General features: G+C 47.6%; 1 long non-coding RNA gene across 1 annotated transcript in view; it reads right to left on the bottom strand.

Annotated features, from left to right (window-relative positions):
* Nucleotides 1–8,174: 8,174 nt before the first annotated feature.
* The window catches only part of LOC115646622, an 83,232-nt gene continuing 73,539 nt past the window's right edge, over nt 8,175–17,867 (bottom strand). The window contains exons 2-3 of the long non-coding RNA XR_003999083.1: nt 8,945–9,145; nt 8,175–8,834 (exon numbers count right to left, since the gene is read on the bottom strand). This is a non-coding gene — a long non-coding RNA (uncharacterized LOC115646622). The remainder of the gene's footprint in view (nt 8,835–8,944; nt 9,146–17,867) is intronic.

The following is a 17,867-nucleotide window of genomic DNA, read 5'->3' as shown; positions in this document are numbered from 1 at the left end:
ACCCCGACCGTCGAACGTCGGAAGAGCTAGCCGAGCAGGTGATCCTCGAACAGTTCACCCGCATCCTGCCAGCGCGAGGAAGGGCCTGGGTCCTCCATCATCGACCAGCAACACTGGCCGCCGCTGTCACCCTGATGGAGGACTTCCTGGCGGCAGAAGCGCCGATGGGCCCAACAGGCCGACCAACCCCACCAGGACCAGAACGCCCCAACCCCGGGAAGAAGGCGACATCCACACGGACTGCAACCCCACCAGCACGGCCGGCCCAAGCCCCAACGCCCGCTCCCTGGAAGGTGCCCTGGAACCCCGCCAGGGACTCCCCAAGGACCCGGCCCCAAGTCGGATGACCCGACTTAGGGCCTTGTTTCTCCTGCGGCAAGTCGGGACATCTCCAGAGGGACTGCCCCCAAATGGAGTGTACCTTTGGCCAAGTCTGCTCCGGGGAGGCTCGGGCCCGGCGCCAACAGCCCACCAAGATTACGGCGCCGGTGATGGTGGAGGGATACCCGACTGTGGCCCTCCTCGACTCTGGTTGCGGACAGACCTTAATCCGCAACCACTTAGGTCCCCCAGCAGATGCACGCCTGGGGGAAATTCGTTTACAATGCATCCACGGCGACATACGGCCGTACCCCAGCGCCTGGGCGCAACTGACAATTGACGCGGAGACCCGACGGATGGTGGTAGGTCTAGCACCGAGTCTGACCTATCCAGTAATCCTGGGCCGGGACTGGCCCGGGTTTCCGGCCGTCCTATGCCGACATGCCGGGGGCAGCCTGGGTCCCGTACCAGCCTTGGAAGGAGAAGCCTCAGGAGGGAAGGACGATGAGCAGAGGCCCCCAGAAATGGAGGAGGATGAGCTGGACCCCCTGGAGGACCCCTCCGCCGAGGATGGGGATGATGCTTCCCCGGGCAAGGCCAGGGATCCGTCGGCCCCCACGGACTTCTGCCGGGACCAAAGAGCAGACCCCACCCTCAGCGAGGCATATGAACAGCTCGCCGCCGTGGATGGCACTATCCTCGATCCTGGGCGAGCTGCCCAGTGGCCACACTTCGAGTTGCACCAGAACCGCCTGTATCGGGTTGAGAGGGACCCACACACCAAGGAGCCCCGATCACAACTCCTCGTACCCCGCTGTCATCGGCGGGCAGTCATGAAACTGGCCCATGACATCTCGGCTGCCGGACATCTGGGTACTGAAAAGACCCTGGCCCGAATATTGGGGCGCTTCTATTGGCTGGGCATATCGCGAGGTGAAAAACTATTGTACCTCATGCCCGGAGTGTCAGTTGACCGCGCCGGCGAGGACACCCAAGGCACCACTGGTCCCGATGCCATTGATCGAGACCCCTTTCGAGCGGGTGGCCATGGACCTGGTGGGACCCCTCCCTAAGAATATTATGGGATACCAGTACATACTCGTGATGCTGGACTACGCCACCCGGTTCCCCGAGGCGATCCCGCTCCGGAACATCACCGCCCGCACCATCGCAGGCGAGCTGGTTAAGGTCTTCGCCCGCGTCGGCTTGCCCCGGAAGATCCTCAAGGATCAGGGGACCAATTTCACCTCGCGGCTGTTGGAGCAGGTGTGCAGGCTCCTGGGGATCAAGCAACTGCGAACCTCGGTGTACCATCCCCAAACAGACGGCTTGGTAGAGAGGTTTAATCGCACCCTAAAAGATATGTTGCGAAAATTCCCCCCAGAAGACCTCCGCCGGTGGGACCAACTATCCCGCCCCTGCTCTTGGCGGTGCGAGAGGTCCCCCAGGCCTCCACCAAGTTCTCGCCGTTTGAGCTATTATATGGCCGCCAACCGCGGGGCCTGTTGGACCTGATGAGGGAAACCTGGGAGCAAACCCTCTCACCCGCCCAGGGTCTCCTGCAATACGTGATCCAGCTCCAAGAGCGTCTCAAGCAGGCTGGGACCCTGGCACAGGCAAACTTAAAAGCCGCCCAAGAGATGCAGGCCCAGGCGTACAACCGGGATGCACGTACCCGAGACTTCCAACCTGGAGACCGGGTCTTACTCCTCCTCCCCTCCAGCGAGTCCAAAATCCTGGCTCGATGGCAGGGCCCGTACGAGGTGATGCGGAAGGTGGGCCCCGTCACCTATGATATTCGTCAGCCCGGCCGGCAGAAAGAGCTGCAACGATATCATGTTAACCTCCTTAAACCCTGGCGGGAGCGAGAAGGATTGCTGATCAATCCCTGTCCCCCAGAACCCGAACTCGGGCCCCAGGTACACACTACGGAGGACCCCGAGGGAACCCAGCTCGGGGAAACGCTGACAGAAGAGCAGCTGGAAAAAACCCGCTGCCTCCTTCAAGCATTCCCTCACACTTTTACGGTCAAGCCCGGGTACACCTCCATGGCCTATCATCAGATTCAGACGGAGCCGGGAGTGGTGATCCGGGCCATGACCAGACCCCTGCCGTATCACCGAAGGCGAATCGTCGAAGACGAGGTACGGGCAATGCTAGACCTGGGAGTAATTGAGCCGTCACAAAGTGAGTGGCGTAGTCCCATCATCCTGGTGCCTAAACCCGATGGCTCCCAGCGTTTCTGTATAGACTTTAGGCGCGTTAACGCCATCTCCAAATTTGACGCTTACCCCATGCCCCAAATAGACGAGCTGCTGGCCCGGTTGGGAGAGGCCCGCTATATTACGACCCTGGACTTAAGCAAGGGATACTGGCAGATTCCCCTGGATCCGGCCTCCCGGGAGAAAACCGCGTTCGCCACGTCGACTGGCCTGTACCACTTCACGCGGATGCCCTTCGGTCTTCATGGGGCACCCGCGACGTTCCAGTGCTTGATGGACCGCCTCCTCCATCATGACTACGCTGCCGCCTATCTAGATGACGTGGTCATCTACAGTCGGCAGTGGGAGACCCACCTGGACAAGGTCGCCGCCGTCCTAAGGTCCTTGCGGGAGTCTGGGTTAACGGCCAACCCGAAGAAGTGTCGCATCGGCTGACGTGAGACCACCTACTTGGGGTATACCATTGGCAATGGACAGGTGAAACCTCTAGTGGAGAAGGTTCAGGCCATTGCTGCCTGTCCACCGCCAAGCACGAAGCGCCAAGTCTGCCAGTTCTTGGGGCTGGCGGGTTATTATCGGAGATTCATCCCCCAGTTTGCAGCGGTGGCCGCCCCCTTGACCGGGCTCCTCACTAAGGACAGTCCGCGACACGTACGCTGGACCTCCAAGTGTGACGAGGCCTTCCAGGCACTTAAGGCAAGCCTCTGCAGCAAGCCAGTCTTGTTTAGCCCGGACTTCCAGCGACCATTCATCCTACAAACAGATGCGTCGGAAGTCGGGCTCGGGGCTGTCCTCTCACAGGTGGATGGGGAGGAGCATCCGGTTCTTTACATCAGCCGGAAGCTGTTCCCCAGAGAACAAAACTATGCAATCGTCGAAAAGGAGGCCCTTGCGGCGAAATGGGCCTGCGACGCCCTGCGTTACTACCTCCTTGGGGCCCCGTTCACTTTGGTCACTGACCACTTCGCCCTCCAATGGCTATGCCGGATGAAGGACCACAACGCGCGGCTGCAACGGTGGTACCTAGCCATGCAGCCCTACGCCTTCACCGTCCGCCACAGGGCAGGGAAGGACCACGCCAACGCGGACTTCCTTTCCCGCCTGGGGGGGCATGGACGAGCCTGGCCCCGTCGCCCAGGAGCCAGCCTTGGGTGGGGGGTGTAAGGAGGCGCCCTGGCTCCCCGCCGTGCCTGAGGGGAACGAGCCAGAGCAGGCGCCTCAGTGGGCAGAGTCAGCACGGCCTGTCCCCACCCCCTGGAAGTCAAGGGGCGGGACAGGAAGTATAAAAGCCCGGCCCCAGCGCTCAGTTGGAGGCAGGCTGCCGGAGAGGACAGACGCTGGTGCCCGGGCTCCCGCCGGGCCGGACCTGCCCCTCGCCCACTACCCCGAGGAGCGCTGTCCTGACCTGCCCCATGCCCACTACCTGGAGGAGTGCTGGCCGGACCTGCCTCGTGCCCACTACCCTGAGGAACGCTGGCCGGACCTGCCCCTCGCCCACTACCCCGAGAAGCGCTGGCCTGACCTGCCCCGCACCCACTACCCGGAGGAGCGCTGCCCGGACCTGCCTCGCGCCCACTACCCAGAGGAACGCTGGCTGGACTTGCCTCAGACCCGGTACCGGGAGGAACGTCGGCCTGACCTGCCGTGTGCCCGATACCCCGAGGAGTGGCCTGAGCTTCCCCACGACCGGTACCCGGAGGAGCCCATGGTCTGGGACCCCCCAGAGGACGCTGGCAAGGACCAGGTACCCAGAGAGGGGGAGGTTGGAAGTAGCCCGGGGATAGCCGACCCTGGTTTGGCTCCAGAAGAGCCCGAACCCATGTCAGTGTGTTGCGGCCAGGATCCCCACTGACCGCAGCGGGTCTTGACCGCTGCTAGGGCCCCGGGCTGGAACGCAGTGGAGTGGGAGGGCCTGCGTTCCCCCTGCCACCCGTAACCGGGTGGCAGACTCCCCCTCTTCCCGCCTATTGCCACTGCTCTGCCCTGACCCAAAGGGACAGAGCTAATTAGACTTGTGTTTGGTGCCCGCCCGAACCAAGGGCTGGGCCCCATTGACTTTGCCACTGCTCTGCCCTAACCCAAAGGGACAGAGCTAATTAGACTTGTGTTTGGTGCCCCGCCCGAACCAAGGGCTGGGCCCCGTTGACTTTGCCATTGCTCTGTCCTTACCCAGAGGGCCAGAGTGAACTAGACTTGTGTTTGGTACCCCGCCCGAGCCAAGGGCCCGGGCTGATACTGTGTTTGCTCAGCCCCTGCTAGGGGCCTGAGCCTGAACTATTGCTGCCCGCCCTGTCCAAGGGCCGGGGCTCATTGACTTTGAGAGCCCCGACCCCGGCTAGAGGGCCGGGGCTCTACCCTGTTTACAGACCTTATACCCCGCTCAACACCTGCCGAGGGGCTAAGCCGACCCGGACTGCAGTGCGTAAGGAGGCGCCCTGGCTCCCCGCCGCGCCTGAGGGGGACGAGCCCCGACACAACCGGCTAGAGCTAGAGATGGAAGAGATTTGTTTGGTCATATACTCTATTTTCTTGCCACAAATTGCATTTCTACCTCCTTTCTCTAGTCTAATTTTAAACATCCCAAAAGATATTATAATTTGGGAAGATTATTTAACAGGATGTCAGATGTTTTCCTGCTAGCAGATTAAATGTTCCCTTTCTCAATTTCATCCGTCACTAGTACTGGCTGAAAGATGGGGACATTTTTTATCCCTTTTTTCGTTTGAAAAATTCAAAAATGTTGACTGGTTGAAAAATGGGATGAATTTTTTAACAATTTTTTTCCCAACCAAAAAAATTCTACTTTACTGTTTATGCCTATTTAGTCTTCCAGCACCATCCTAAATAATTCCATTCTCTCCTTGGTACATACTTCATATATTGATAGATTTGTTATTTCCCTCAGGATTGGCTTCTCATGCAAGATCTCTCTTACTCTTTCTCTGTCTCTCTCTAGCTACAGTTTAAATCTTTTCTCCTAAACAAATCCTACCAGCCCCATAATAATTTATTTCTCTTCTCTGAACTCCCTTCAATTTGACAATGTCTTTCTAATAAAGGAATGCTCATAACGGAATAGGGCGTGATCAGACCCGAACCAAACCCATGTAGTACTAACATCTCCCTGATCTATTAAACTTCTAGTTACAAACATCTACCTTTCAATGGCCTTTTAATTTAATTTATGTCTTTATTGAAATAAGCATATAAGAAGCTTTATTCCTGTAGTATCTAGCAGGACTTATTTACACTATGAAACTTCTCTGGGCTGTTGGGACCTTTTCTGATTTCCATTTCTTTAAGAAAGCCAGTTGTTAGAGTAGTGCTCTGTCTGTAGTTATATACAAAGTTGACCTCCAAGATACAACCTGTGATAGTTCTCAGTCTGGATGGAGACTGGTGGTGACTATGAGGGGAGTTCCTCTACTGGTGACTCTCAGAAGCTGGCAAAGGCATTGACAGTAAATCTAGCATCACAGAAATCTCTTGAGGGCAAAGGGCATGAAAGGATTCTTATTTGAACCACTTAAAGTGGAAGAGCTATAAAGTTACCAAATCATTTAAAGATTATGTAGTTAATTGATCTGACTCACCTTCCATTATGTAGAAGGATGTTACAGGAGTGTCTATTTGTATATATGTAAATAGTTTGATAACAGCGAAGATGCCAGCAGATAGTTCTCAATAATATTTAGCATAGTTCCTGAAAATATTATTGCAGGTCCAATAAAACTTCTTGCTGTGCACTGCAAATGTAACAGGACTTTACATCAGCATTTAAGAGCAAGGGGCAAGAATATGAGCAGGGCCCAGTCTGGCAAGCACTGCTACGCATATGGGTGTGATCCAAAATCCTTCAAGTCATTTAGAAGTCTCCCACTGCCTTCAATGTGCTCTGTATCTGGCACATAGATCCCTGTTTAGCAAGCCTGCATTGTTTATCAAAACACAAACGTGCTTAACTTTAATCACATGTACAAGTCCTATTGACTTAAATGGGACTCCAGACCATGTTTAATATTATACTTGTGTTTACATGCTTTGCTGATTTGGGGCTAGAGGATTTACTACTATGAAAATGCATTGTTTCTGAAATGAATGTATTTTTGTTATTTTTTGTTCAAGTTTCTAATCTCTGTATGTAGCAACCCTCAGCAGCAACTAAGGCAGACAAAAGAAAACCTTGCATAGTACTGATATCCCTTAAAAGTTAGAGCTGTGAGAGGGGAAAGAACAGTAGATAGGTCAGTTTAAGTGAGTACATTTACACCAGATCAAGATTTATACATCTCTACTTTTAGTTACCGATCTTCAGATTGAAACAATCTAATAGATAGAGCTAGAGAAATGAAAAATCTCAGATCACACAGCAGAACATGTGTGCAAGGACTTAGGAAAATGATTTTTCTATTACTTTTGAAAGAAGAATTTGGCTCCAGTACTCTGTGTATTAAAAATCAAGGGTCACGTTCTGTTCTGTTTCACCTGCATAACCCTATTAAAGTCAGCAGGTTACACAGATGTACCTGAAGACAGAATTTGGCTCAAATTCTTGGAAGCCAGAAAAAAAAGAAAAGAAAAAAAATGCCATTCATTGTGTTTCACTCTGGCTGTCTCAGCTAATGAGCAGCAGTTGGAAACCTTGATAGAGAACAATAATCTCTTTTTCAATGGAAGTGGGTTGTACTTGTTCCTGACTTACCTCAGAGGCTTGCAGCATCTGTGTGAACAAAATGTTCATAGCTAAGCTGTGTCCGAGAGAATATTTCTCCATAATCTCCAATGCATTTCAAGAGTAATTGATATTGTCCAGTTTGAGGAGAGCCTCTGCAATAGTTTAGGCCTACATTTTCAAGGGTGTCTGTTAATATTGGGTGCCTATAATTTTGAGGGTTAGGTTTTCAAAAAGATGTTCACTCCCAAGAATGTCTTCACAGAGAATTATTTAGTCTGTTCACCTGACTGATTTTTTCCTTTATTTTATCTTATGTTAGTCAAACAACATAAGCAAAAGGTTGATTTCAATTATTAGATCACTTTCACCCATGCAAATCCTTCATTGATTATGCAGCTCTGATAAAAAGTTAAGATTCTGAACTTGGGCACCCCAAAACCGAGGCACCCATATTGCCTCTCATACATTGGAGGAGCTCCCTGTAAAAATCCACAATATCATCCTTCAAATCTCCTAAACACACCTCTGCCATGATGCCTATGAAACTCTTAGCAATGGGGAGAGCAGCTGGCAGGCTATGACTACTGCTTAAAACACTAATCATGTCACTGTTACCCTTGTGCTCCCCTCCCACCTATTTGCTATAACTGTCTGTTGTTTCTCATGAAATACTTTATGACTGTCAGCTCATTTGGCAGGGACTATCTTTGTGATTAGCACATTGTGGCCCTGATCCTTGCTAGTGTAAGATTTAGTGTATTAAACTGATTATAAAGTAATGAATGGACACTTGAAAATGTAGCCCTTAACTTTTAACTAGAGCTGTCAACCACAGGGGAATCTGTACAGTTAAAATAAGTTAATAATCAACAATAAATAGAAGTTTGAGATCACTTTATGCTGATAAAAGGGCTAAACATAAACACAAACCATCTTCAAGGGAACAAACAAAATACTTCTCTGGGAGGTTATTTCATAGAACACATATAGTAAGACATTGTCCAGGTTGCAAATATGACTTTCATTGACATTTGGGTATCTAGTGTGTCTTCATGCTTTTGAAGATATACCCCGATGTGAATAATTTCCTCATCAAAGAGGAGGGGAAAAAAACAAAGAAAGTATCTTTGAGAAGTACAGCTGGTAAGAAGTAGCAAAGAAAACAGACCAGCTAATTCAAAATGTACTGACAATAAATATTAACATTTATTTCTGAATTTTCTTCAATGCGCTGTTTCCTTTGTCTGTTGCTATCTCCTCCTTGAGATTATCTAATCACAACAGTATGTGAGTTCTCCTTTTGCCTTACAAATAATCATTCATGAGATGTGTTGTTTCCTTTATTACTCAATGGGGGTAGAGTGTGTATGGAATAATTCTTAATAAATTGATTATACTTCTATGTTCTGTACATAATTAAATTGACTATAACTAATTTTGTTTCACATAGTTGGCAATGAGGTAAGTGTTTTGCACCAGTAACTTAAATGTTCTACTTTATAAATTGGAAACATGCCTGGTGCAGTAGATAGTGCCAACTGCCTCATCTTCTGTGCAGGGCATTTGCTTATCCTTTGCCTTGAGGTTTGGAACATGTCAACTGTCTCTTGTCCAGTCTATAAAGCAAAACAGATAGGAGAGGTGAGTAAAAGAGTTGCATTTGCGTCACTGATCTTCTCCCCAAAAGCTGATACTCATGTAATGCACAAGACAAATTCAATCTCACCTTCCACAGTTACGCTTTGTAGGATATCACTGCAATAAAAATGCAACATTCAAAGAATATCCAAAGTCTAGGTAATCCAGTGCATGTGCCTTTCACCTCTGGAGAGCAGAGTTCAAATCACAGCATATATCACAAATGAAAATGACTTTAAGGGCCTCATCCCATTCTTTATTTGTTCACTGCATGACTAGCAGCTCTGTTCTGGAATCAACAAGATTACTACAGTCAGTCAGGAAGTAGATGTATTAGTAGTACTGTATGAGGAAGCTTGCATACTACCTGGCACTTATCAATGCTGTTATTTCTGGACTTTTCTTGAATGCTCAGTTTACTCCCAAGTTAACAAGTTGGGGAGGAAAAACAAAAACCAGCCAACCAACTACAACTCTAACCTTGTGTTTTTTTCTATGTTACTGTGTTTGCTGGCAATGAAACCCCCAAATCATAGTTCTCCCTATGAGACTGGGTATGTCTGATGAGGTCACTTTATCCAGCCAATACATATTTGAAATGAGAAAAACTTGGAGAAACAACTGTGCCCTTTTAAAAACCTAAGTCTATTACTAATCATTGTCTGGGTACACCACAAGAAGGACAGGAGACTTATTATGGGTTTTAATCAGGCCACAACTTTATTATATAGATGTCTGGGACCACCCAGCAGCTAAAGTGTACAGGGCAGGCAAATCCATGCTTATTCAAATCAGTTCTCCGGGACTTCCACCAGCCCACCTTTATTTCCATCCAGGTCCTCCAGCCAACCCAGGATTTGGACCTTATCATCCACCACCTTCGTAAGAGGGCTAAGGAGGACTATGAGAATGGGAGGGTGGTGGTGGTGGTAATTGGCTCCCAGCTGTACCAATCATAGGAGCCCCCAACCCCCTCCCCCGTTCTGTTCCATTATTCAGTACCTCCTTTTAAGTAATTTACCAGGGCATTTATCTGGTCACTGGCTCCCTCCCTATGGAGCACCTGCACTGAACATCCGTCACAAGGAGGCACCAGCAATTTGCTTGGCTGCCTCCCCCCACAACCCCGCTGGGTTCCCAGACATCTCCAAATGGCCTGTTGCCTAGCAGCCCTACTGGGGAGAAAGAATCCATTGTCCCATGTGTGATTGTCAAGGGGCACCAACAGTTGCATTGGCCTTGACACAGTCATGCAACAACCGCCCTCCATGGAGGGCCACATAGGCAACCCATTCTCTAGATCCTGGAATTGACAAGACTCCTTAAAAGGAAACAAAATAAACAACTTGTAAGCTGGAGCCAAAAATCTCCATTCCACCGACCACATCTCATTCTGAGGTTCCAGAGAGCCAGTGGCATCTGCTCAGGTTCACTGCTAGCCCCTGGTGCAAGCTTACAAAATCTGTCAAACTGAAAATGAGACAAGGCGTCTGCTGTGCCATTATCCATGCCTGGCACGTGCTTTGAAGAAAAACAGATGTTGAAGGTTAAGCATTGTAGAACAAACGCCCTTACCAACTTCATAATCCTGTGCGATCTGGAAGTTTGGTGATTGATAACCTGTACCACTGTCATGTTGTTGCACCAGAAGCACATCCTTTTATTAATCCCCAAATTGCTCCTATCCCCAAATTGCCACCGCAACTAAAATAGGGAAAAATTCCAAGTTCATGTCATGCACAATCCCATTTTGTGTCCAGGTGGTGGGCTATTTTTGCACACACCATTCGCCTTGATAAAACACCCCAAAACCTGCACCTCCTGCCATATTTGAGTGGATTTTTAAACCCCTTTGTAATAACCATTCCTCCCTCCACAATGATACCCCATTAAATCAACTCAGAAAACTTTCCCACACCCTCAAGTCTTCCTTCATCTCTCTAGTGACTTGTATGTAATGGTGTGGCCTGGCTATGACAGCCATTGCTGCTGCCAGCTGGGCACAAAAGCCTGCCCCAGGACAACAACCCTGCAAGCAAAGTTAAGGTGCCCCAGAATAGATTGCAGTTCCTGCAGCATGAGTTTTTTAGCCCCTACTGCTCTCTGGAGCAACTCCAATAGCTCCTGATGCTTATCCTGAGAGAGCTGAGATACACCTTCCTTGGTGTCCAGCTCAATCCCCAGGTAGGTCAATGTAGTGGAAGGGCCTTCTGTGTTTTCCTCCACTAGGGGTACTCCCAAATTTTTAGCCAGGGCCTGAAATGTGTCCAACAGGTGAATACACTCATCTGACCCAGCTCGCCCTGTGAACAAAAAATCATCCAAATAATTCACTACTTGGTTTAGTCCCGCTGACTGCACCACTGCCCAGTGCAACATCGGACTGAATTTTTCAAAAGCTGCATGGGAAGAGCCTTGTTGAAATAAAAAAATAACTAAGATTGTCCCTCAAAACAGAAATCCGACAGGTCAAAGTTCAATGGGTGCACCAACAGTAGTCGGAAAGCAGACTTCATATCCCATTTAGCCATTAGTGCCCCAGGCCCACACGCCCTAACAATACGAATGGCTTCATCAATGGAGGAATAGCATATGGAACATAGTCCCGAGTCTATTTCATCATTAACAGAGCCACCCTGCAGGTATGACAGGTGATGAATTAATCGGTATGTCCCTGGGGTCTTCTTGGGGACCAGCCCAGGGGGGAAACTCTCAAATGTCCTATTGGCAATTGATTAAATGGCCCAGCTATCCTGCCCTCCTTTAATTTTTTTGCAATCTTTTTTTGAACAATATGTCTCATCCCAGCCAGTCTTTACATTTTTTGAGAACAAATGAATTTTATTTCCCACAAAAGGGATCCGAAATCCTGCTTTAAACCCCTCCCACAAATTTGCCCCATCTGCCCTGTTAGGATAATCTCATAGGAGAACCCTTAACACATCCGGCCTAACTGGTGTTGGAGCCTGTGCCCATTGCACCATCCCTAGCTCATCCCCTCCCCAGCTTGTGCTCTATGTCCCAGACCCCTGTTCCATCCGTGCCATACCTGTGGTTGATTCTTGCGTCACCCCTATTCCTGTTTCCTCCCAGTGATCTTCCCTTTCCACTCTGGCAAGAACGGGCTCAATGGGTCCCAAAACATGTCTCGCAAACATGCCTGTATCTACAGGGGTTGCAAAAACAACTATCATTAAATGCCCAGCAAATACTATTACGTGCCTGGGGCCCCGCCAGAGCTTGTTGTGATATGAACAAACCACTGTCTGCGTGAACTCCTGGCATCCTTGGTGTCATCCACTCCAACCACAATGTGTGATGAGGTATGTCCCACCTTATACCAGTTTGTGTTGCTGCCCTTAATCGCAACTGCTCATCATAATTAAACCTAGACATGCCCCCAAACATATTGTGTACCCACCTAATTATATCCATATACTTAACCAAGGCAGCGCTCCTCTCTGCTAGGCCTGTACTATAACACCCGCATAGATGAGGAAGGCTGCCTTCCAATTTTCCCATGTTCTAGGCACCCTTGGTCTCTTAAGCAGATCGCTGGTTTTTTTTGCCTTGCCCATGTTTACTGTCTGTCAACACCTCCCTGTGCAAAAGGGATAATATAGCCACGTATTTCCCTCTCGGGATTTTATCTTTAGTTGTACTGAGTAGGTGAACTCCCATTGGGTCATCCACCCAGGCATAACCACACTCAGGACTGCATAGAGGGAACTCCGCAGAGCCCTGCTCCCGCATAGACCTCCCAAGAGGCTCTACTCTGTCCCCTGAGGTTACGTGCCCTGATGGCCAATGAAATCCCACATGCTTAGGGGGTTCGTTCCCAGCATGGGCTTTGCTACCTTTGCCGGGAGCCTGCCCCCGTCCTACTGCCCAAACTTGAGCCTATGCTGGGCCTACCCTGTCACCCTGTGCAGACTGCTCACACCTAGTTGCCTGAAGCTGCTGTAGTAAATGAAAATTAGCTTGCAGCAGCTGTGGAATACCATCAGTGCCCCCACTGAAGGTGCCACCCTTAGGTGGGTCTGCCCAGGCTTCTGGACCTCCCACTCCTGGGCTCAGAGTATTTACAACCCCAACAGGCTCACTCCTGTCCCCCTCAGGTGAACTCACTGAGGGACTGATTGAGCATGGTCCCTGCACCTCACTGTGGCCCCTGCAACTGCCACCTCTGCCAGCCATCCCCCCAACCTCTGTCTGGTTCAGATAACACTCACCCCTGGTATCAGCATTACTGCCATCCCTTGTGTTCTGTGGAAGAGAATATCCTGGTTCTAGGTGACCTCGTGCCCTTTGGAAGCGCTATAATACTGTGGAGAAAACCTCAGACACAACTTCACTGACCATTTGCTGCACAGCTCCAATGACTACCCCATTAATCCACACAGCTTGCCCACCTGCATGGTGGATGCTTCCCCTCAGTCATTTCCCTCCCTCAGTGCATAAGGCTTCCCTGGATTATTAAACACATCACCCAGGGCATTAGTAGCCTCCCAGCTTGTAAGCACCCCCTGTCCCTGCTGCACTACTGTCTCCCTTGGGTCCCCTTCCAGCCCTTGGGATCCACTGGTTCTGTCCTGTGCTGCAGCCTCTACTTGTCCCCTTTCCAGCAAACTGCTCTCTGGTACATAAAACAGTTAAATTCCCTCCCCTTCCCACTCCCAATGCACGTTGATTGCCTGAGAGCCTGAAGCCACGCTGTCTCCTGACTGCAGAACACACCGCCGAGCTTTACTTCCTAAATCACCCCCCTTGTGTCCTACTTGTAATTTTCCTCTGCTTGCCTTTCCCTGCCTCCGAGACCAGGGGGAAACAGCCCCCTGTTTTACCAAGCTCACCGTTCTCCGTGCCCCTGGAGCCATGCTGCTTAATCCCGATTGCTGCTTCCCTGGAGCCATACTGGCTTCCTCATCACTTAGAGCAAAGAGACTTGCCCCACAAAGGTTTCATACCTTTATGCACATTCCTGAGGGGGTGTGAGTCACTGCTGCAAAGCTGACCACAGAGCACCTTTAACAGCAGTTTCTGACCTCCTTCCCCCCTACACCCCGAAAGCAGAGCTGCCCTTCCTTGGGTAAGCCCCAGACAAAATTTGCCCCATTTTAGTCGTGGTGCATTCTGAAGGTTATATAGGAAAGTTTACAGACTTTAATGGGGATTTCACAATTGTTTTTTCTTCAGAGAATAGTAACTTTTTTCAAGCAATTGAGTTATGAGTTGACTGAAATTATTGCACGGTAGGGGAATGATCTCTAATGCAAGAGACTGTGGATTTTAGAGGTGGTTTTTATTTAACTTCATGTGTACCATTGTATATTCAGTATATATAAGAATTTTCATACAGGTTTACATGACATTTAGATGGAAAAACACGGATATTTTAGATTTTGTTTCTACAAACGTAGGTGGCATTTTTTCTAGACTTTTAAAAAATGTTCATAAACTATTGAATTAATAAGGAAATGCACATGTAATTTTATATATATTTCCTACATAGCACTGTGTTCAAAGCTTCTTTGGAACAGATTTTTAAAGGTATCTAGTCATTGCTGCTCTCAGTGTTTCAATGCCTAACTGATTTAGAAGCTTAAATCTCCTTTTCAAAAGTGATTTAGGTGCTTTGGAGACTAAATCCCATCAGCTCTCAATGGCATTTTGGCTCCTAAATGTTGTGAAAATTGTATTCTTAAACGTCACTAGTGATTTCTATAGGGTTTTTTTTTTAATGTGTGTCCTGTAGCTCTACATATTGATGGAATGGCAGTTCATGTCTGTAACCATTAACTAACAAAGGTTACACAGTGCAAAGTAACCTTCAACTGGATGGAGAATCCCAGCACAGAATTCCCCCTGAGTAAGCATGAATCTGGTGGAGGAGGCCTAGTCAGTTGCTGTGACAGCTGCCCCCCCATAAGTGGGGGGAAGGGGCATATCAGAGGCAAGATGGGGCTGGGCTTAAGAGGAGGCTCAGTGAAGCTGGGCTCCATTATAGCTCATGCTATGGAATTTACACAAGTGGTAGAAGTTAAAAGGGCCCCCTATTGATCTAATTCCCACTGGGTATGGATGGCTAAGCATTAGGGAGCTCCAGCTGGCTCCATCAGGCTGAAAATATACACTATATCTTAGCACAGCTTCGACATAGTGGAGAAAGGGGGCAAGGAGAGAACTTTTCATCTCTTGCTGGTAGTGAATGAAAATTATCCCCTTTTGATTAAAAAAACAACAACAATGAGGAGTCCAGTAGCACCTTAAAGACTAACAGATTTTTGATGGCTGTTTTGGGGGCCTATATGCATTGATGGTCTGAGTCCAGTTCCTAGTGGGCAGTTGTCCACAGCATACAGTATTTAATGGAATAGTACCTGAATCATCATCTTACCCCTATATCTGGTCTCTTTATGGCTAAGTTTCCTGCACAATGGTGAGGAAGTGTGTAATGGCTGCTGCTCTCTCTGTACCTGTTCTGTGAATAGAAAGAGGACTTGAGTCTCCAAGATGAATCCAGCCCCTTTCAGAAGCACCACATACACACACAGAAAGAGGAAGCATGTGTAGTAGTAAAGGAATAATTTAATGGTTGGAGCAAGAGACTAGCAGCAAGAAACTCCTGAGTTCTAATCCATTCTCCTGTGAAGGCACCCTCTTTGACCTAGGATATGGCTCCCAGGATCTGGAGCAGTGCAGAGAAATTCTAGCCCTGGGTAACAAAATAAGTACAAAGTAGCTGGTTATAACAGCTTTAAACAGGTGCTTACTAAAATCCCAAAGGCTGAGCACTCACATAGAGTACTGAAAAGCTTGGGTACCACGCAAGGCAGCTGAACTTTCAAAATTCTGTTCATATCCATCATCAGACTGGAAGACTTCAAAGATTCCAACACAATAATACACTCACCCTGCCCCTCAGAGATGCAATACTGCATGCCTTACCCAACCCCTATGAAAATCTCACTGTAAATTTCTTTGAGCATTCATATCTATAGAATGGCGATAATATTTATGCAGCTCTTAAAGGAGCGGTCAGAATAAATTTTTGTGAAGTGCTTTGAAGATAAAGAGTTACAGCTGAGCAACACATTACTAATAATGTTTCCTCCTGCTTTCAAATGTCAGACACAGAAAGTTATGTGCTGCATTTTGAAAGCCCTGCTTTCGGAATTTCCTCTTCTGTATGCTCATACTGTGAGAAATTCAAAACACTGCACTTTGAACAAAAGCAACTTAATGTCTTGGAGGAAGTGAGCCCTCAAAAAATAGTGTTTCTGGAATTTAAAATTGGGGTATTCTTAGACAGCTGCACCACATTTTTCTAACCAATGTTAATGGAAGAAGGACAATGGTTAACAGCCAGCAGATAGATAAGTTGATGAAATATTCCAGTGTTGATGCCAACACCCCAGAGTTTCTGAGTTCACAAGATCTTCATCTGGAGATCTACATGTTGCTTATTTTGCTTGCAGCAGGTTGACTGAGCAAGAGCAACTCTGAAAAATTAGTACCCTAGTTTTAAGGAGGCACAATAACCAGTTTAAACCAGTAATGCCTTCTAGCAATTGAGTTGCTTCCCTGCTGCAGCATCTCCCAGTACTTTTTAAATATTGCATGAGATAGTTAAAGGTGAAGGCACAGCTGTTGTGAATATCCATAGCCATAAATCATTGTTAATGACAAGGCTTAGTGACAGAGTTCTCTGGGTGATGGTTGAGCCTGCCTCAAATGGGACTGACAATTCCTTTAAAAATGCATCAGTTCTTTTCAGTCTTTATATTGCACAGGCTTATCAAACATTATTAACCCTGTTATATCTAGGGCAGAATGTAGTAAATGCTCTAGCACTTTTCCTCTCTCTTGTGGCTGCTGCAAAATCTGCTTTGGCAAAGAGTAACTAAAACAAATCTTCAAAATTAGAAAGCTAGGAAAGTAAGAAATATAGCTGTAAATATAGCTTGTCCTGATCTTCAAAGTAATCACCTTTATAGCACCCTTTACAGTTGATAATGCTCTATAATACCTTACATTTACTGCCTGATATCCTCACAAGCCATACAGTGCCGTCAGAGACTAGCTTTTTCAGGGAAAGATGTCATAAGATTGACATTAAGAACATAATACATCTAACTAGGCTTATGGAGGCTAACAAAATCTGGATATTTTCCAAGAAATACTTCAGTGTCTGTATAATATTTAGAGCTGGCCAAGAAATGAAAAAAATAAAATCATGAAAAATAATTTCCCTTTTTTACATTGAACTTTCATTCCTCTGGACGTTTTCAGACCTGTTCTAATTATATTCTGTTAGAATAAAATGTCTGGTTGTTTATTAACTGATATATACACAAATTTTATGGCTATTATAGATCACAAAGCATTTTTGTAGCTCACAACATGACCTAAAGCAAGTTGGCTAGTGTGAGTTTTATTTTATTTTATTTAAGGATTAACCTGACAGTTTCTCACTGAAACAATCTGTTTTTCTTTCTGCCTATCTTTCATGCATTAATCTGTTTTTAAAGGCTGGCTCTCTTCACATTTCTCTGCCACTCAGAGAAGAGAATCCTGTAGGACTGATTTTTTTCTTTTTTGTGTGTGTAGCTTTTAGTGGTATGAAAGACTGATATAGGCAAATTTGATGTCGGAGGAATTTTCAAGGTGAGGAAAATGTAGATGGCACTTACGGTAAAGAGGGTGAGATGAGAAGATCCATCTTCTGAAGATATTCAGTGATTGCCTTTTGAAGTGTTCCTTCTTTTCTAGCTAAGATTCTTCAGCCCAGTGGCCCCCAATCATAGAATTCTTCATTTATCCCTTTAATTTCTGTCCATGCACTCTGAATGTGGCACATTTACACCTAGTCATGCAAAATGAAGTCCTCAGAGGATGTTGCTACATTATGGTATTGTCTTAACGTTTCAAAATGTGGACACAGGTCTGCACATCAAAAGGCTCAAGCACCTATTGTTATGGTTAATTGGTTTAGCATCTGCATGCACCAT

The sequence above is a fragment of the Gopherus evgoodei genome, chromosome 2, assembly GCF_007399415.2.
Source record: "Gopherus evgoodei ecotype Sinaloan lineage chromosome 2, rGopEvg1_v1.p, whole genome shotgun sequence".
Lineage (NCBI taxonomy): Eukaryota > Metazoa > Chordata > Testudines > Testudinidae > Gopherus > Gopherus evgoodei.
The sequence above is the reverse complement of the archived record's forward strand: the minus strand, read 5'-3'. Positions and strand labels throughout refer to the sequence as shown.